Source organism: Rhodnius prolixus, unplaced genomic scaffold, assembly GCF_049639745.1.
Source record: "Rhodnius prolixus isolate KJV_2025 unplaced genomic scaffold, Rpr scaffold_5, whole genome shotgun sequence".
NCBI classification, from domain to species: domain Eukaryota; kingdom Metazoa; phylum Arthropoda; class Insecta; order Hemiptera; family Reduviidae; genus Rhodnius; species Rhodnius prolixus.
In genome coordinates this window covers 41,727,312-41,749,278 of record NW_027411624.1, presented here as the reverse complement: position 1 = coordinate 41,749,278, position 21,967 = coordinate 41,727,312, and the positions used below count along the sequence as shown (strand labels likewise).

Below are 21,967 nucleotides of genomic sequence, written 5' to 3'. Positions count from 1 at the left end.
TTGGTTATAATGCAGGGGATCGATCCTAGGACAGATTGTCTTGAACTATCCCCACTACATTAAAGAAGAATAAGACCGGATACCTAGGTCTTGCATTTATTGTAAAAACAATATTAACTTCCTGTAATTATAAATCAATTAACTATAAAACTTAATCGTCCCCCTGGAATAATGCACCAACATAACCTTCACATTATTACCTGTTATATAACCTCATTATTACCTCCTCCCCATATATATATATTGCATAATTAGCTAGTTTTAACAGCCAGGCAATAATATACGAGCTAAGGCAATAAACCTTGAACTTAGGGCACGCCAGATTTGACAAACGAAAAAAAATAGTAACGGTACTGTTTGAATAGTTTATAGTGCGGGTAATAGTTTAACTAATTGGTATCAATAAAGCCAAAAAAATGTTTAAAAAAGTGACATCATTAGTTTTATTTATTTACCTTACTATCGATTGTAAAGTTTATTGAACGTAGTTCAATAGTTTGTTTGGGGGTGGGGGGGTCCCAGTCGAATGAACTTCGTCAATTTCAGCAAGTATAAGTCCTGTAAAAGTTGTATACATAGATTTAGATCTTGGTGGCAATAAGAAGATTCGAGAAGTACGAGGGTCGTTTGAAAAGTTGGTGCAAAGTCAGAGAGATAGCACTACTGGCGCGTATCGAGGTTATGTTTAGTTAGTAGCATCTCTTGGAAGAACACACACCAAGTTTCAGCCAGATCGGTCTATTTCTTTGTGTTTGGCATTCGTTTGAATCGAGGAAGTCGAGTGATTTTCAAAAAATGGACGAAAAAGAATTTCGTGTGTTGATTAAACACTACTTTATGAAAGGCAAAACGCCTCAGGAGACTAAAGAGAAGCTTGATAAACATTATGGTGACTCTGCACCTTCGATTAGAACAGTTTATAAGTGGTTTCAAAATTTTCGGAGTGGCCATATGGGCACAAGTGACGCTGAACGTTCTGGATGCCCTGTTGAGGTTACTACTCCAGAAATCATTGATAAAATCCATGATATGGTGATGAATGACAGAAGAGTGAAGGTGCGTGAGATTGCTAGTGCTGTGGGCATCTCGAATGAACGGGTACATAATATTTTGCATCAACATTTGGACATGCCAAAGCTATCCGCAAGATGGGTGCCGCGATTGCTCACGCTTGACCAAAAACGAAATCGTGTGAAGTGTTGCAAGGACGGTTTGCAGCTGTTCCAGAAGAATTCGCAGGACTTTAAGCGTCGTTTCGTCACTGTGGATGAAACATGGATACATCACTACACTCCTGAGACCAAAGAACAATCTAAACAATGGGTTACCAAGGGGGAAATCTGCGCCAAAAAAGGCGAAGACCGTTCCTTCGGCCGGAAAGATTATGGCGACTGTCTTTTGGGATTCGCAAGGAATAATCCTCATCGACTATCTGGAAAAGGGTAAAACTATTACAGGTGCATATTATTCATCGTTATTGGACCGTTTGAAAACCGAGCTGCAAGAAAAACGCCCACGATTGGCCCACAAAAAAGTCCTTTTCCATCACGACAACGCACCAGCTCACACCTCAGCAGTTGTGGTCGCAAAATTAATGGAAATAGGGTTCCAACTCGTTTCACATCCCCTCTATTCTCCAGAATTGGCTCCCTCGGACTACTATTTGTTCCCCAATATGAAGAAATGGCTGGCGGGAAAAAGATTTTATTCAAACGAGGAGGTGATTGCAGAAACGAATGGCTATTTTTCAGACTTGGACAAATCCTATTATTCAGAAGGGATCAACAAACTAGAGCAGCGTTGGACGAAGTGTATAAGCCTAAAAGGAGACTATGTTGAAAAATAAAAAAGGTTTACCCCAAAAAATTAAGTAGTTTTTATTTTTGCACGGACTTTTCAAACGACCCTCGTACGTATAAAAAAAACAGTTGGATGACACCTTGTTCGATGGTAATCGATTACATCGATTTTTTTTTTAAACTTCTAAATCGAAAAATATTGTACTAGAGTTCTTTCGATAGATAGATATCCTTGACTTGTAGTTCTTATGAACTGGATTTTGATAATTTTGTTAATTTTTATCAGGGTCTTTTATTCATAATTTAAAAAAAAATTAATTTAGCAAAAGGAAGAGAAAGCTGGAACTGGATAAACAATTTGATTAGATTTTAACCATAGCTGGAGAATGGTGGAGATTCGGTACGCTGGATAACCTCTGTAGCGACTTTAGAGGCATTTACATATATACAGAGGGAGATGGCAGTGAGGAGTACTGGAGGGATGGACATATTCCAGCACTAGGAAGGGGTCCGAGGGGGGGGAGGCAAGTTCATACGTCACTGTCCGCCTACAGCTCTACGGGCACACCTGAGATCGCCTCCTTCCTCCTGCGCAGCAATAATTCTTGTAAACCCTACCTCCAAAAGGCCCTTTTTGGACGCACACTAAACAACAGCTAAACTTCTACATGTACGGACACGAATACTCATGCTGAAATTGTTATAAATTACAAGAAATTTACAATAAAATATTGAAACATTAGTTGAGATTTGGTATTTATCAAAATGAACTGGAAAAATTGGTGATCTAAGCACATGGAGGCGCCTGGTGCCCCAAGAAAAGAGGGACCCAAATTCCGGGCAAGCCTTCACATTGCACCTATATCCACGCGGATGCCCTGAAAGAACTATAATACAATGTTTTTCGATATAGAAGTTTTTTCTTTTTTATTTATTTATGTATTTTGTAATTTACAATCTGTAAATATATATATATATATATACAATATATATAATTGTATATAAATATATATAGAATAAGTAAATAGGAGGTGAATGAGATGAACTGGTGCGGGAGGAGAGCAGGAGGAGAGAAACTACCCAGCGGTAGCACTCTCTATATGAGATAGGGGAATTTGAAGAGGAGAATACGAATAGGAGAGAGGAGAAATTTAGTTCTTCAGACTGTAAGGAAGTCGCGGGGGGCCACTGGCGATTCAGTCGGCGAGGAGTATTAGGGGTGTCAGAGGAGGCGAGAGACTGTACAAGAGGATTAGAGCTAGTCGAGAGAGCAGTATGGAATTTTCCGATATTTAGTCTTGGCGAGTTGGTCTATGAAGGGAATGTTGAGGTCGTTGAGGAAGAGTGAGGTTAGTCACCGTAGAAAGGAGCGTCAACTATCTGTCGGCAGTAGTTTTGGCTGAAATGTCTTGTACAGTCCATATGTTTGTAGGTTTGGCTGAACCCCACAGCTCTAGTCCATAAGTCCCACCATAGGTTTGAGAATAGTACTGTATATTAATCGTTTGAGTTCAATGGGCAATTTAGAGCGTCGTCCAAGTAGTCTGTAAATTTAGAAGTTAAAAAAAAAAAATCGATGAAATCGATTACCATCGAACAAGGTGTCATCCAACTGTTTTTTTATACTTTTCGAATCTTCTTATTGCCACCAAGATCTAAATCTACTATGAATACAACTTTTACAGGACTTGTACTTGCTGAAATTGACGACGTTCATTCGACTTAAATGATGGGGGACCCCCCGCCGAACAAACTATTGAACAACGTTCAATAAACTTTACAATCGATAGTAAGGTAAATAAATAAAACTAATGATGTCACTATTTGAACATTTCTTTTTTTTGCTTTATTGATACCAATTAGTTAAACTATTACCGCATTATAAACTATTCAAACAGTACCGTTACTATTTTTTTCGGTTGTCAAATCTAACGTGGCCTAAGTTCAAGGTTTATTACCTTAGCTCGTATATATACTGCCAGAGAAACTACAACGGGGACCCACCATGCGGGAAACCGCTCTGGGCACTCTAGATCTCATAAAACCCAACCGAGTAACGGCTCCAACATACCGGAGAGACTTGGGACCCCATACCCCACCATGGTCAGCAGCCGTTGCACTAGCGAGAACCGCCAGACTATGGCGGAATAAAAGGGGAAAGGAAAAACAAGGAAAGGGTAAAGCAAAAAGGAAGTCGGTGGGGTAGCCACACCGACCCGCCAGAGCCCTGTTAGTCGTTACGCCTGAGGCGCCTGTCGCTTCCGGTCCACACTACGTGGAAGTAGGGTTGACTTGTCGCCTAAACACTTTGGAATCGTCCACGAAAATCGTTTTTTGAACCAGAGTGTCACAGCGACCTTGTGGACCATAGTTGTTGAGTTAAGGTGAATTCCAATTCGTACGTATACAGTCACACCTCGTTTTTCGGACTCTAAGACCACAAATAAATACTACCGCTGACTTTCCAGGTTAAAAAAACACTGGTATCAAGGGGTGCGGCAGATAGGATAACCTTCCTCTTGGGGCGAATATCGCACTCTTTAATCTCCCCCAGGGAGAATGTAACTTCAAACTACTTAGGCTCCCTGGAGAAGCCCTTAGAATGAAAGGGGAGATGTGCAGAATTGGGATAATCAATACTAGGCGCCTTAACTCTCTTCCTTCCTGCTAAGAGATGACTAGCCTTAAAAAAAAAACGCACCAGAATGCACTTGAATGCACCAGATTCGGATAGCCACTATTTAGAATAGAATAGAATAGAAAAGAAATTTATTATTCTGGGACAATTGTCCCCTAAGAATAAATACAGGAACAAATAGAGGCCTTAACAGTTTGGCCTGTGATTAAACAGAAAATAAATAAATAAATAAGTGTTTACAAAAAGTGAAAATAAAAATAACAGCAGAAATTAAGGAAATAAATTAAAACAATTAGAATTTCGGAGGAAGCTGGATAGAAAGGAGATAACTGAATAGACGGGATTTAAAGATGGATAGGGTAGGAGCATGGCGGACAGATGATGGCAAGGAGTTCCAGAGAGAGAGGTAGCACGTATCAGGAAGGACTTGTCAAAGGATGAAGTACGGTGAGAGGGAATATCGAGATCAGATGAGCGAGATCTAGTATTACGGGAATGGATCGAGGATTTAAACTGAAAGAGATGCAAAATATAGGATGGCTTTTGAGACTGGATGACTTGAAAAAGGAAAGAAGCCAAAAAATACTGGCGGCGATAGACAGGAAAAAGCCACTTCAACTCATCGTAGCAGTGGCGAAATGCGGGCCGAGTCTCTGGAAATGCTGGAAATAAATCTTATGAAGCAGTTCATGAGGCGCTTGAGCTTAGTTTCAATATCACCAGAAAGACCGGGCCATATACTAAGGAACCATAGTCGAAATGGGGGAAAATAAGAGAGGAAACTAGGAGTTGCCGGGGTCTTAATTGTGGAAAAAGGTGTCAGGGAAGGAATAAACTGCTTTAGGATATGGATGGAGCGGCGAGAGATTTGGGAAACATGGGGTTTTTCCAGGATAGGTTTTTGGTCAAAAGTGATACCAAGGTTTATTTAGTGCCTGAACTCCCCTGAACCGCTAAAGAAAGAGTGTTAACCTCCTCCTAACGCCTAGAACGAATGAGGACTAGCAGGATGAAGACCACACCAGTCACTACTGCACCATCAGCTTCATCTCCACGATTCTTGACACAGTGTATGCTGAAGATTCCCTAAATGAAGCTGGTCTAGAAAGAGGCTCACAGATGTTACAACTCAATAAATAATATTCTTCATTCATAAATACTAATCACTAACCATGAATGGAAACACTATCAATAACTCAATAGTTCCAAGTATGAGTAATAATACATATACAGCATAGTAAATAAAAAGAGAATATACATGTATATATACAGATCCAATGAAACCCCTTAATTAGAAATGAAAATGAAATCATTCATTTAACAAATTTACATAATTATGACCCACAAATTTCATGATTTAACCATGAGCACGTTAACCGCACTTGAAACGTAAATGCTCTGAGGGAACGCCACGCCCAATCCTCCACGTTTTCATTACTGTTATGTATTATTTATGAGTTAATAAAAAAGAAAAAAACAGTCGATCGATAACCGGAAGTTTAAAAAATGTACACGATAAAAAACGGTTAACATCAAAACTAAGTGCTGTTTAATTATTGAATGGCTAAGATTTTAATTAATGGAGTTTTCCGAATTTTTGGTGTCCATTACTCTTTTATTAGGTGCCCAAAAACTTGTAAGTGAGGCTTGCTAGCCAGATGGTCTCTTAACCAGAATAAGTTTGGTTATCCTTTTTTTTTTTTTTTTTTTTTTTTTGTAATTGCGTTACGTTAACTGTGTAATTTATGGTGTAAGTTTATTAGTTGGGTTACGTTTTAGTGATGTTTCGGGTAACCCGACTGCAATAGCCAAATCTGATTAGCTGTTATCCTGTGTTACTGGTAATAAGTAAAAGAACGCTCATTTTTCCAAGTGATTTATTTTGAACTACATACTGACTTTTCACACAATTTGATCGAAAATTTGTATTTGAATAATTTTCTTAGGGGAAAATTCCGTGTAAGGGCCGTTCTAAAAATTGTAGGTTCCATTTTCGTGCAAAAAATCGAGAAAAAAAAGAAGAAGTTTAATCAGCAAAGCGATATTTCAAATTGATTGAAATCTTATAAGTATAACTCTTCAGGCTCAGGAAGCACATGGCAGATGATAGTCTTTGTAGGAGGAGGAGGAGGAAACGGCACTGCTTCACGGCACTGTTGGGTCAGTGTGAGGGGCTTGTCTGGGCTAAGGATGTTACTCCTCGGGGAGGAACAAAAAACCAAAGCCTGTGAGAGCTTTACCCAGGAGTCGCTCCCCAGAACTAAGAGTCTGATTAAACGGACAGAACTGGAGGAGCGGAGCTCTAGAGTAGTGGGGAGCCACAATAGATCCTTGGGCCGCCCTACTAGAATCTTATCTACCGCAAATTTGACGTAAAATAAAGTAAAGTAATCGCCTATTTTTTCAGGCGGGGCTTAACGTCCAACTACCAATTAGGTGTCGTGGACGGAGGCGACTAGCAAACTGACTTTACTATAAATTTCTCATATTAACCATTAAATAAAATCCAAGGCGTAGATACCGGGAATCGAACCCACTAAACCAACAATTCATCTTAGCATTGCGGGTCTAGCCTATAACCGCTCGGCTACCGTGGCAACCTTTGTCATGCATGCGCAGAGGCCATGCTAATCTTCTCTGTATTGTTCCAATTTTAGTATATGTACCGCCGAAGCGAGAAATTTGACGTGGTCACAATACTTCTGTTTCCGTACAGACAGACAGACAGACGGACAGAGAGAGAGAGAGAGAGAGAGAGAGAGAGAGAAAGTGAAAATTAGCTCAAATTAAAAACTTAAGCTTGATTAAGTTTAATACACGTACTTTCCTTTCTTTATAAAGTGAAGTTTCTTTAACTAATTTCAAACAATATATCAATTAAAGAGGAGAATAGATAAAATAAAAATAAAAAGAAGAACTATAAGAACAAAAGGGAAATGAATAAAAGCAGGAGAAAAGCTGCTGAAATAGTAGAAAAGCGTGCAAATGGAGTATTTATTCAAATTAGTTACAAAAGTCTGAATAATCAAACTTTTAAGACAAGAGCTTTGAAACTGTCCATTATTAAAGAGCGAAGAACACAGTATGGGGGGAAGGGTGGAGCTTTAAAATCAGCTTTTCTCTCTCTCTCTCTCTCTCTCTCTCTCTCTCTCTGTGTGTGTGTGTTTGTGTGTGTGTATGTATGTATGTGAGAGAGACAGAGAATAAGAGCTTTATAGCGATAGTTTAACTTTATAAAAGCTAAAGAGACAAATTCCATTTGAATTGCCGATTGTGCTGCTCTCTCTCTCTCTCTCTCTCTCTCTCTCTCTCTCTATCTATCTCTCTAGTTTAGAAGTACTAAGAACGGGCTAGCAGAAAGGCTAGGAGTACGACTAATGGCCCGAGTTAAATTTAGCTTTATACAAGAGTTATGTCAGCTATTCTAGTGTGCTTTGTAACGTAAATTGTGTGGGAATCTAAAATGGGTTGGATATTAGCGGCAACAATGTTCTGTTAGGTAATAAGTACTAAAAGCCCAACAAGTCAAGCTTGAATATATATATAATACATACATCTAGAACTAGACAGTATTTTATTCACTATAAAATAAAAAAAAAAGATTTCACGCTTGTTAATTCTTAATTTGAATAATTAAATCTTTTATAAGATTAATTAATAGTGCTAAAACTAGCCGTGCACTATTTTATAGTTCTTTGTGAACGAACTGAATCTATTTTTTGGTTCTTATTGTAAGTTATTTTGAGCTTTCTTGTGTATTAACCAGTTAAGCGTGTTAAGACGTGTGTATACACGTCAAACCAAATCTCTGTTACGTGTGCGTTCAACGTGTATACTCGTTGTGAAAAATATAAAATTGCCATTAACTACTAAAAACTTGAAATTTTAATAAAATGCAATAAGAATATTATTTGGGTGGGATGTTTCCTTTATCTTACCCAGTAGAACTGCGGTGGGAGTCAGCCAAAATGATAAGTGGTTGGTACATGTTTGGTCTCCGCATTAGAGATTGGGGAATTACGCACACAAATAGAAGCTCTCAACCCTTGTGCAATACCCGCTTTTAGATAGAGGTTCACACTTTCAGTACGAACATAATTTCATTTTGCACAGAATTCAAAAAGCTCTTTTCTTCCTTGTGCAAAGCTCTTGGCGTCCCTAGTTAACTAGAGCAATGCATACGTGAAGTAGCGGTGCATAGATTTTTGGAATGAGCACAGAGAATGCTCCGGTAATCTCAAGCCCCCAGAGAGAGATTGCAGAAAAAGTCGCTTGCAGTGACTATTACGACTATTGTAAACTTTTGGTTGTTTTGCCCTGCTGCGTTCGACGTGTATACGACGTCATTGTCTGATTTTAATTCCGCACACTGAGTGGGTTTTTTTTTTTTAATTAAATTCTGCGCTTAACTGGTTAAAAAGTGAATAAAAAGGGATCTTGTGTTGTGGAATCTCCACGAGGAAATCGTTGGTTCGAATCCAGCTGCCGCTTTTCTTTTCTTTTTTTTTTTTTTATTTTCTCTTCCTACAGAGTCACTTTCTACAGCTCAATACATACCGTCTCATCCCGAGAGCCGGCTGGGGCTAGACGGTTTCTAGTGACAGGAAAAAGTTTGCTGGGATTTTCGGTAATAGGGAAAAACACAAAAAAATCAAAGAAAACCTTTTCGAAAAACGAAAAAACTTGGGATCAAAGAAAGTAAAAATTTCCTTTTAAAGTTCTAGCTATGAATCAAGTTTTCTTTTCTGAGGCACAAATTTTCTCCCCCCCCCAAAAAAAATTGAAAACTTAAGTTGGACCTCAAAACAAGAATGTTCAGTGGAAAATCGATTTTTAGCAATTCGATTCCCAATCGATTCTAAAGTTCGATTCTTACAAAATTCGATAGAACTTAACGTTCATTTTTGAAATGACTTTTCACGATTGAATTCATTTCCAAAAAACAAACCATAACTGATAATGTCAATTAATGATAGAATTTTTGTACAGAATTAATGATATAGTTGGCTATAGTCAACAGATAATTTAGTCTGACTACTCTCTGAATGAGACTAAGATTCGAAACTACACCGGAAGTATTATCTCTCTAATGTAACCCAAATTAAAACTGGCTGCACGCCACCTGACCATTCCTTCTGGAACTTATTAAACGAGCTGTTACATTCAAGCTAGCCCTATAATAAACTCGTGGGATATTATCAATGGAAATGACAAAATATTTATATCTTATCTAATTATCCATTTTTAAATTGTAGAATGAAATATTTTAAAGTTTTAGTTAGCCTACCGCCATTCTTAAAAGTCAGTAATCTAAAAAAAAAAGAAGTCGATGTAATAGACTATTTATTCAAGTGAGGCTTAACGCCCTCCTATCGTTGACGGGGGCCGGAAGCCTATTTAATATTTCCATTTTTCCTAACAAATAAAAAGTAGCTACACCCGAAATTTGAACCGGCGATCTGCCACTTACAAAGCCACGCTTTGTAACCACTACTCCTATAGGGCTCACGTAAACCACACGTGAGCAACATGGGTCCTAAATGGGTGAAAACACTGTGAAGAAATTGAATAGTTGATGAGAGAATCGTCAATTGGAGTATGCTGAATATAAAAACTTAGATTTGGTAGCTTTAGATATGGTTCTAGCAGCAACTTTGGGGCTACGTCATGGGTTGGAGGAATTTATTGAAGGAGGTGAAGTAACTTGATGATCGAATGGACACCTTTCAGAAGGGAGAGTAAAGGGAATTTCAGATTATTCAACTATGGGCTACGTCATGGCTTGGAGGAATGATTGAAGGAGGTGAAGCAATTTGATGATCGAATGGACACCTTTCAGAAGGGAGAGTAAAGGGAATTTAAGATTATTCAACTCTGGCAACGTCATGGCTTGGAGGAATGATTGAAGGAGGTGAAACAACTTGATGATCGAATGGATACCTTTCAGAAGGAAGAGCAAAGGGAATTTCAGATTACAGTTAATTTGTACTTCACTAATCTTATATTTGTCCAGATGAATGTTTGAAACCGGGAATTGCACGTACTGATGGCGCCAATAAGAAGCTGTTTACGTTTTTCTTTAGAAAACTGGTTAAGAACCAAATACCAGCTGTGAGAATAGGCTAGGGAATTTTAGGTTGACATAATATTGTCTCCCAACTGAAGACAGGATTACAATGCTCCAGTCTTGGAGATTACGAGTAAGTAAAGTATGTTAATGTGCCTTTATAAAATATGAGACCAAGACCGAAAATCATCTTACAATACATCAAGCAATACATCTTAGCTTTACTCCTCTGAGCTTGGCATAATATTGTCGCCCAACTGAAGACAGGTTCATCAAACGAACAGTTTATAAAATCTAAAAATGGATCCCAGAACAGCAATACATCTTAGCTTTACGCTTCTGAGATTCCGAGCCATTGAACTCTTTGAGTAACAGCCGCCGGTCCGCTCGGGAGTCGGGAAGTCCAAGAACCACCCCAAATATGAGTTTTTCTTTTGTTTTATTTTTTGGCTTTTTTTTTTGGCATTGGCTTCCGCTATACATCCAGCATCGTCTAGGTGCTTATCACTAGAATATCACTCACTCTCCATTCTTACTTATAAATACATTCGCTTCACACATTCATCCCTCTACTATATACAACTTTTTACCTACAAACTTACAACTAATGGATGGATCAGTACTCTATATTCCTGCCATCCTTATAGCTTAACCGAAATTAAAATCACGAAATCCTTCTCTAATCAAAATATGAGTTCCTCACCAGGGAAAACATCCAAAGGAAAAACTGAATCATGAACTTTTCTCACAAAACCCGAACACTTCCTTTCACAAGAAGCGAGGAAAATTAAAAGAAAATAAAATAGAATTAATTAATAATTTTTGGTTTTTAGAACAATCTTGAATTTGCATTTAAAAGGATATAAATATATATTTTTATACAGTTCTGAGTGAAAAATATAGTTCGTTAAAAGTTTTTGTGGAAAGCTTGAATGAACAGCGAGGAAAGTTAAGCATCTTTCCCTTTCATCCCTTTGTATAAAGCTGGGAAAACTTCTCCTTATTCTTGGACTTCTCTTTCACCTTGTTAGGTTCACTAAACTTCATCTTATGCTTTATTTAAGTCCTTTATATTTATGGTGTATATATATAATTATTTTAAAAGGGAATTTTCATTTTAAAACTTTTAATTAGGGTTTTCCTTCTATATTTAGGGACAGGAGATAAATTTAGACGGGTCTTTCATGCGGAAAAATTTATTTTTGTCCTTTTCAAGTAATTACGACTGAATGGACAATTTTATCATTAATAAAAAAAAAAATTATATCTCAGAATTTTAAACAACTTGCGGGCACACTTTTACCATTTCTTCCTGCTATTCCCAAGGGTCCCTACTCACACATTCAAAACCGTGCAGTACCAGTGATGGCGAACCTATGACACACGCAAGCTTTTTCACAGAACCCACAATTGCTAGGCAACCATTTGTTTTTTTTAAAGCGGGTTGATTTAGATTTTCTAATTGTGTGGATAATTTATATTCTATCTGCATTTTTTTCAATCACGCATTGGCACAAAAGCAAATTTAAATGCTATCTATAACCTTTAGTTTGATCATTACAGTTCTAAAAACGCAAATGACGACAAATACTTTTGTAGTATTTGAAATAAAGCAAAAAGTGTTTACAAAATATCAAATAATATGTATAATTTTACTCATATTTTGTTTGTTAAAAAAAAATCGACAACCCAAAGCAAATAACCATATTTAGATTTTTCTTCAGATAAAACACACTTCTGTTCAGGTTTTGTTCAGTTATGTTTGTAAAAAGAGACTTCCATAGCCACTTGTTTCGTCCCGTTTTACCCGTTAAGCCAACTGAACTATTAAAGATGTTTAGTTTTATGAAAATATTCAGTTTAAAATTTTTAAACTTAACTCTTGGGCAAATGGGCTTTAGTGACCCAAAATGAACAAAATTTGACTCACGTCTCAAAAAGGTTCGCCATCCCTGGTATATATGGTACTTTAAATAAGGCTTAAATGAGGTTTCACGGGAAATTTTACTGGACAACTTGAGGGAGCCATTTGTAAGTGCACTTCCGGCTTCAGAATGGGTTCTTTGGTCACAGACTTCCACCACTGGAACCGAGAGCCGGAAAAGGCTCCTACAAAAAGAAAATCTAGTTGAATGGTACAATTAACTATCAATAACTGTTAATTAAGCTATTAATCACTTCTTCACCAATTCGGGAATGAATTTCGCTTCAATACTGGGCAGATTAGGGTAACCCACTCCTTGGAGCCTTCAAAATCCCTACCATCCCTTATATTCTCCTCCATTATCCTGTAACTAAGCAACCTTTCTGAGCGTTCAAATTCAGTGGTACCTAGATTTTCGAACGACTTGACTTTCTAACAAATCGGTATTCGACCAAGAAATTCGAGAAAATATTGTCCTAAAATCCGAACAAAAAATTTGGAACTCGAACACCCGAGATAAGCCAATTTATACGAGGTACCACTGTACTCTTCTAAGCCCGCTATATTTAGGATAGGCTTCTGCGTGATGGCCAGTTGTTTTCGACGCAGAGACCTCTCTGCAGTATCCTTCTTTCGACGCGGAGGGAAATAATACTTACTTACTCCGTGTCCACCACATAAACAACTATTTCCAGCAACCATTCGTCCAGCAATATCTTCTGTTACATCGTTTTTAGAGGTTAACACTGCACCCAAATATTTGAAATTCCTTAAACTCCTTCAAAGCTATATTCCCCCCCCCCCCACAGCTTCCGAAATATCCATCACTTCTTTATCACAACCATATATTTAGTTTTCTGGCAGTTAACCTCCAAATCCAAACTCTTTGGCCTGCTGCCTCCATTTCCAAGAAGAATGTCGCCTTTAGCTTCGCTTGAGATCTTGCCAATAAAGCCACCACGTCATCAGCCTAGGGGAGGGAAGTAATAGGGGGCGGAAACAAAATGAGCAGCCCTCAAGGGACTTCTCCACCTTCTCCATCTTTACCAGATACTCTGAGGTTGATTGCTTTCGTCCAGCTTTCAGCAAGATGAAGAGATAGACGATTAGCTCGAGATGCTGTAATATGGAGGCACATGAGGAGATAGAGCTAGGGATTTAGCTCCTGCCCACTCCCAGTATTGATTGATAGTATTTATTGTATTATTTTTAAATCAATACACATTTATCACTTCTTAAAACCTCAGATATTAAATAAATAATAAATAATAATAAAGAACACTGTTATAAATAAATTTAAATGCATTTTGGCAGTTTTTTTTTTATTTTTTACCGTAATTTTTATGTTATTTTATGTAAGTTGAATTATCAATGTTCTTATATGTAAATGAAGGCTATTATTTTAATTTAATATTAATGAAACCTTGCTCAGATGATGATGTTCGCCTTTCCTGTAATTCTCTTGAAAATTCAAGGAATACAATAAAACTGGGTGATTGCAATTTTCCTTGTACATTGAGTTTAAGACAGCCTAATAAATCCGGTAGCGAACAAAGTGTGGGAAATGCAAATGAAGTTATAATATGAAGGTCAACGAAGGCTTTTCTTTTCAACAAGCCTTCTTTTGGGGGGTGAGGTTTAACTGGCAGGACAGGTGGGTCTCTCCACCTTAAGGGGGGAGAAAAATGGGGCTGCATCGTTAACAACTGGGACCATTCACAAGCAACTGGATGAACCCCAATGCCCCGTTCTGCCTTAAAGCCATTACACTTGCTCCCATTGTATGTGGGGGTCGTGTAGTCTCCCCCTTTACAAAATGTCATCTCCAATCCCTTTTCTATATCTTGCTAGAATTGGGTACAAGATATGTTCCTAAGAATGGAGATGGAAATAGAAAAAGAAAAAGAAAAAGAAAAAAATTACCAATTCTTCTCCCGCAATGTATTTTTGTTAATCGCCCTAGGGATGCCCTGGCTACTCCCTCAACAATGGAAAAGGGACTTTTTCTCCCCCTTGTACCGAACGATTCGTCATCTACTCCCATAATGACATGTCATCAATTCATATGCTTGAATACAAAACTAGTCATACTCGTATTCTATTCCAAGGTATAAAAAAAATATATATATATACGGGGGTCAAAAAAAGTATTCATACACTAAGTTATTTTACTTTATCTACTGAACTTTTGTTTCTAGGATGACTACTTGTTCAGCACTGAAATCGAAGATAGTAACAATGAATTTAATGCTCTCATTTTCTTTTATAAACATAAAGAATTGATTAAAAAGCAGAAAAATAATTTATTATATGCAAAATAAGTATTCATACACTCAGTCTGAATGTTATAATTAACGCAAAACTAAAGACCTAATATTTTGTAAGCAATCCCTTTGCATTTGTTATTGCCTGAAGCCTCCTTGGCATAGATTCCACCAGGTTTAGTGTCTCTTAAGATGTGATTTCTGCCCTTGATTTCTTTAAATTGGTTCTGAGCTCTTTTCTGGAAGAACATTTCAATTTTCTAATTTTCCGTCCCAAATAAAACCATAAATTTTCAATAGGGTTTATATACGGTAACTGTGAAGGTGTGACAAATTGTTTCCGGGCATTATAAAGCAGCCATTCCTTAGTATTTTTGGGCTGCATGTTTGGGATCGTTATCCTGTTGAAAGAAGTATGCGCTTTCGATCCCCAATTTGCCAGCACTTTTGCTTAAATTATGGAGATGGTTAAGAGTACGTACCATCGATGACGACAAGTTCTCCCCCTCCCGCAGCCCCATACCAACACACTGCCTCCTCCGTGCTGTACAGTTTTTATTATGCTTTTTGGTTCAAGTTCTCTATTACTTATAAAAAAATTTTCTGCTTTTTAATCGATTCTTTATGTTTATAAAAGAAAATGAGAGCATTAAATTCATTGTTACTATCTTCGATTTCAGTGCTGAAGAAATAGTCATTCTAGAAACAAAAGATCAGTAGATAAAGTAAGAAAACTTAGTGTATGAATACTGTTGACCACTGTATATTCAAACGACCTTTTTTCAAACATGGAATTTCTACTAAAAATGCGGGCATTAAGGGAGTTTTCCAATATTATTCTGCTAAATCAGCTGGAAATGATTTTCAGGCGAGTTTTTAGGTATTATTTTTATCCCTCAAAAAATAAATGAATAAAAAAAATTATCGTTTCACTTAAATATTACTTATTCAAGTATCCAAGGATAAACCCACCAAAATTATCAAACAAACAAAATAATTAACTGGCCAAGCTATTTATATAATCTCGCAGGAAGTGTTGCGCGAGTATTTTTTATATTTATGAATTTTTTTTTATTTATTTCTAAAACTGTTAATCTAAAAATAAACATTTTAAATTCATTTACTTTTCTATCTCTATCTCTCTCTTTAAATAAACACCCATTAAATGGAGATTTCACATGAGATATAAGTTTATGTAAATGGATTGGCTATAAAATCTAAAAACCATTAAGTTTTATTGAGATAACCTTGTGTTGAAATTGACTACGTTTGTCTGTTAAAGTGTGCGAATAAGGTGGAGTAGAGTTTTGTCTTGTCAGTATGATTAACAAAACTTTTTTTTAGAACACATCAAATGTTAAATATTGTTCGCGCTGTTAGGCTAGGATATTTGCAGAGAGAGAGAGAGATGCCAATAAGAAGTGGATATTACACTAACACCTTCGGGGTACGATTGTGTTTAAAAGCAAGGCGCCATGGTAGCCGAGCGGTTATAGGCAAGGCCCGCAAAGCTGAGATGTATTGCGGTACTAGGCTATATTCTAGACCTTAGATTTTATTTAATGGTTAATATGAGAAATTTACAGTAAAGTATGTTAGGCTAGACCCGCAATGCTAAGATGTATTGTTGGTTTAGTGGGTTCGATTCTCCGGTCTCTAGGCTTTGGATTTTATTTAATGGTTAATATGAGAACTTTGTAGTAAAGTATGTCAGGCGGTTATAGGCTAGACCCGCAAAGCTAAGATGTATTGTTGGTTTAGTGGGTTCGATTCCCCCGGTCTCTAGGCCTTGGATTTTATTTAATGGTTAATATGAGAAATTTATTATGAAGTATGTCAGGCGGTTATAGGCTAGACCCGCAAAGCTGAGATGTATTGTTGGTTTAGTGGGTTCGATTCCCCGGTCTCTAGGCTTTGGATTTTATTTAATGGTTAATATGAGAAATTTATAGTAAAGTATGTTATAAAAAGTATCAAACAGTTGAAAGGTTGCAACGGTTTTTTGTTAAAAAGCTTTTCAAGTTACCAAAGAATACGGCTAATTATATAATCAGTTTAGAAACGAATTTGACGAGTATGTTTTGGTATACATTGAAGTTGCACATAAGTTATATTTTCAAAATACTTCAACTTCCAGACGGTAGGCTCCCCAAACTAATAGCCAAGAAAATTATCGCTAAGAAAATCTTGTGGTTCAAGGATTGGGATAACGTGTGTCGTCAACTGGGAATATCCCCGTTCAATCTAGAAAATTATGATAACTGGAGAAGTAATTTAAATAGTTTTCTGGATATATTAAAGATGAACGAGAGAGAGAATGATATAGCTAGGGCGAGAGAAGGACAACATCATGTTATCTATCCGAGGTTGGATTACGATAAATGGGAATACCTCTGTAATTATAGTGTCGAAGATGCCCGCCTAATAATAAAAGCCAGATCAGAGTCATTCAATTTAAATTTTAGGCCCTTTGATCCAGAAGCTGACCAAAACTGCACTTTGTGTAACCTAAATGACATAGAAACCGTTATTCATTTTATAGGAGTTTGTCCCATACTGGCGCCATATAGGCTTCATTATTTAAATAAAACAGTTCTCTCGATTGAGGAGGTATGTAGTTTTTTGAATGGTACAGAAAACTGGAGTGACTTATGCAAATATTTAAAATCAGCTATCTCTTATAGAAGATTGATTATTAATGAATTTTATCTCTGATGATAAGTCGTTTTCATTTCTATTTTTGTTCTGTTTTAATATTATTTTTATTTTTTACTTTATCCGATGTTTATTTGTTCCTCATTTAGTTGCAGTTTTAAACCATAAAAATTTGTAATCGCAACTCGGCAGACGGATGTAATCCATTGCCTTCAAAGAGTTATTATTTATTTTTCTATTGAATTTAGAATTATTATTTGTTCATAAATATTATTGTATTGTAAGATGGAAACATTTCTTTAAATAAACTCTATTATTATTATTATTATTATTATTATAGTAAAGTATGTTAGGCGGTTATAGGCATGACCTGTAAAGCTGAGATGTATTGTTGGTTTAGTGGGTTCGATTCCCCGGTCTCTAGGCTTTGGATTTTATTTAATGGTTAATATGAGAAATTTATAGTAAAGTATGTTAGGCTAGACCCGCAAAGCTAAGATGTATTGTTGGTTTAGTGGGTTCGATTCTCGGTCTAGAAGCCTTGGATTTTATTTAATGGTTAATATGAGAAATTTACAGAAAAGTATGTTAGGCGGTTATAGGCTAGACCCGCAAATCTAAGATGTTTTGTTGGTTTAGTGGGTTCGATTCCGTAGTCTAGAGGCCTTGGATTTTATTTAATGGTTAATATGAGAAATTTACAGTAAAGTATGTTAGGCTAGACCCGCAAAGCTAAGATGTATTGTTGGTTTAGTGGGTTCGATTTCCGTGGTCTAGGCTTTAGATTTTATTTAATGGTTAATATGAGTTTATAGTAAAGTATGTTTGTTAGCCACTTCCGTTTGCGTCATCTAAATTAGGGAGTTGGACTTTAAAGCCAACCTATGTTGAAATGTATTGTATCATTTTTCAACGGAAACTCGTGCCAGATCAGTTATGGGACCTGGGACCATAAAAGTTTGAAAATTCAATTTTTTGAATCTTTAGTCAGCATCAGAGTATTTTCCCTTACGTCACGAATACTTTTAAAAATGACGACTTGTATAGGCTGAAATCAGTTCTAAAATAAATGTTTTTTTAAAAAAAAAAAACATTTCTAGAGGGGATGCGTTAAGCGTAGCGGCGTTTGTGCTGACGATTGCCAAGAAGATCGTTACGTCACCTTGCCACAATTACACCTGGTGAACGTACGGATTGTGCACATGTTACTTGGCCAACCCCGCCACCTTCCCAGCCATTTAAACTTGCACTTAGCTCTCTTACTTTTAAGCTCTTTCGCACGACCACTTGCTTGTCGGTTAAGTCCTCCCCATGGCTTGAACTTTAAACATTTTGCCGGTGCTCTTGCTTTGTGCAAGTTTACTTTCATTTTTTTTTTGTTTGCTATCCCCCCCCACACCCTAACAATTGGCCAAGGACATACCCCTCTTTGTTAAAACGTAACCTTCAAAATCTCTTTATAACCTCGTAAAACCTTCACTCATCACTTGACAATGATTTCCCTCTTTTTTCTTTTATTAGATCATAGAACCGCCCTTATGTATTCCATTCCTACCATTCTATCCAGATCAGGTTTCTACTTCATCCTATTCAAGCTAATGTAAACTGGAATGCAAGACTGGAATATGGGGAATCCTTCAAGTTTACCCACATGTTCTTCATGTCTTAATGAAACAGCTGCCCTTTTATTAAAATGGGAAATCTGTTGATAAGAGCGGGGGGGGAGACACCCACGTAATTAAGGCAAAGATTATCTCATCCTTCTAAAGTTTAGATTCATCCGAATAAATAGCATCCTCCGAACAGTTAAGATCGTGGCCCCCATAACTCTTCAGAAACAATAGATTCTCAAAGTCATGCTACCTAGAACTCATTTTAAAATAATTTCTTTTTTTTTGGCGTTTATTGTGCCACAATCAGCGCGTCAGCGCTATAAGTAACAATGATACAACAGAGGTGTTTTTTTTGCCTTTTTTTTGGCATTGGCTTTCGCTATACAGCCAGCATCGTGCATCGTCTAGGTGCTTATCACTAGAATATCATTCACTCTCCATTCTTACTTATAAATACATTCGCTTCACACATTCATCCCTCTACTATATACGTAGCGAAATGGTGCATCTAAAGATACCTGTATATGTCGTCAAACATTCGTTTTCTTTCTACTCACATAACGTGGACATATCCATTATTATATTGTCCTGAAATCCTCCTCCTCATCAGCAATCTACGGCAAAGAGGAGAGAGGACCTTTTTGTTGATCCTGTGAAGATACGGATCCACACACACCGCGTGGTTCGCTCTCTCAGCCTGATTATTGTCGTAACAACCCATTTATTAGTGACAGTTCCCCTTAAACCATGGTTGTCTAGGTAACTGATCTGCCATAGTTTTATAGAATCTTCCTTTATTACCATTACTGTTAATCTGTCTGCAATTTTTGTAGTGCTGCTTTTGCAATTATACACTTGATATCGGTGTGTGGTAACGCAGTAGTAAAACTCCAGAACATTATATGGTTAGTCATTCTCTTCACTTGAGAGGAGATCACGAGGCCACTGTCTTTTACGACGTCTTGTCCGGGTTATCAGGAAAGGTTCTAGAAGCAGAGATTTTGTTAGCTAGAGGATTTATATGAGATTGCAGGCTGAAGTGGAGTTTTCTGTATCTTGTTTTTGGGTGATTTGGGTGACAAAAGGAATGTTGAAGGTCAGTGTGTATAGTCCAGGTTGGGAGACATAAAATGCAGCGTTTACGATAGTTCGAAGTATTTTAGATTATAGCGATTGAATCCTTTGGAGATTGGTGAGTTTGGTTGAACCCCACAGCTCTATTCCATACGCTCAGATGGGTTTTAAAATCGTAGTATTAATTAGTCTTTTGTTGTCCAGAGAGAGTTTTGATCTATCGTCTTAAGAAGCAGAGATTTTGTGCTAGAGGATTTATATGAGATTGCAGGCTGAAGTGGAGTTTTCTGTATCTTGTTTTGGGTGATTTGGGTGACAAAAGGAATGTTGAAGGTCAGTGTGTATAGTCCAGGTTGGGAGACATAAAATGCCGCGTTTACGATAGTTCGAAGTATTTTAGATTATAGCGATTGAATCCTTTGGAGATTGGTGAGTTTGGTTGAACCCCACAGCTCTATTCCATACGCTCAGATGGGTTTTAAAGTCGTAGTATTAATTAGTCTTTTGTTTTCCAGAGAGAGTTTTGATCTATCGTCTTAAGAAGCAGAGATTTTGTGCTAGAGGATTTATATGAGATTGCAGGCTGAAGTGGAGTTTTCTGTATCTTGTTTTGGGTGATTTGGGTGACAAAAGGAATGTTGAAGGTCAGTGTGTATAGTCCAGGTTGGGAGACATAAAATGCCGCGTTTACGATAGTTCGAAGTATTTTAGATTATAGCGATTGAATCCTTTGGAGATTGGTGAGTTTGGTTGAACCCCACAGCTCTATTCCATACGCTCAGATGGGTTTTAAAATCGTAGTATTAATTAGTCTTTTGTTTTCCAGAGAGAGTTTTGATCTATCGTCTTAAGAAGCAGAGATTTTGTGCTAGAGGATTTATATGAGATTGCAGGCTGAAGTGGAGTTTTCTGTATCTTGTTTTGGGTGATTTGGGTGACAAAAGGAATGTTGAAGGTCAGTGTGTATAGTCCAGGTTGGGAGACATAAAATGCAGCGTTTACGATAGTTCGAAGTATTTTAGATTATAGCGATTGAATCCTTTGGAGATTGGTGAGTTTGGTTGAACCCCACAGCTCTATTCCATACGCTCAGATGGGTTTTAAAATCGTAGTATTAATTAGTCTTTTGTTGTCCAGAGAGAGTTTTGATCTATCGTCTTAAGAAGCAGAGATTTTGTGCTAGAGGATTTATATGAGATTGCAGGCTGAAGTGGAGTTTTCTGTATCTTGTTTTGGGTGATTTGGGTGACAAAAGGAATGTTGAAGGTCAGTGTGTATAGTCCAGGTTGGGAGACATAAAATGCCGCGTTTACGATAGTTCGAAGTATTTTAGATTATAGCGATTGAATCCTTTGGAGATTGGTGAGTTTGGTTGAACCCCACAGCTCTATTCCATACGCTCAGATGGGTTTTAAAATCGTAGTATTAATTAGTCTTTTGTTTTCCAGAGAGAGTTTTGATCTATCGTCTTAAGAAGCAGAGATTTTGTGCTAGAGGATTTATATGAGATTGCAGGCTGAAGTGGAGTTTTCTGTATCTTGTTTTGGGTGATTTGGGTGACAAAAGGAATGTTGAAGGTCAGTGTGTATAGTCCAGGTTGGGAGACATAAAATGCCGCGTTTACGATAGTTCGAAGTATTTTAGATTATAGCGATTGAATCCTTTGGAGATTGGTGAGTTTGGTTGAACCCCACAGCTCTATTCCATACGCTCAGATGGGTTTTAAAATCGTAGTATTAATTAGTCTTTTGTTTTCCAGAGAGAGTTTTGATCTATCGTCTTAAGAAGCAGAGATTTTGTGCTAGAGGATTTATATGAGATTGCAGGCTGAAGTGGAGTTTTCTGTATCTTGTTTTGGGTGATTTGGGTGACAAAAGGAATGTTGAAGGTCAGTGTGTATAGTCCAGGTTGGGAGACATAAAATGCAGCGTTT

The 21,967-nt window shown here is 37.3% G+C and overlaps 1 non-coding gene across 1 annotated transcript; it reads right to left on the bottom strand.

The window, feature by feature from the left end:
* Window positions 1-7,011: 7,011 nt before the first annotated feature.
* Window positions 7,012-7,116, bottom strand: LOC141459047 (U6 spliceosomal RNA). Its single transcript, XR_012461375.1, has one exon. It is a non-coding gene; the product is annotated as a U6 spliceosomal RNA (small nuclear RNA).
* Window positions 7,117-21,967: the final 14,851 nt, after the last annotated feature.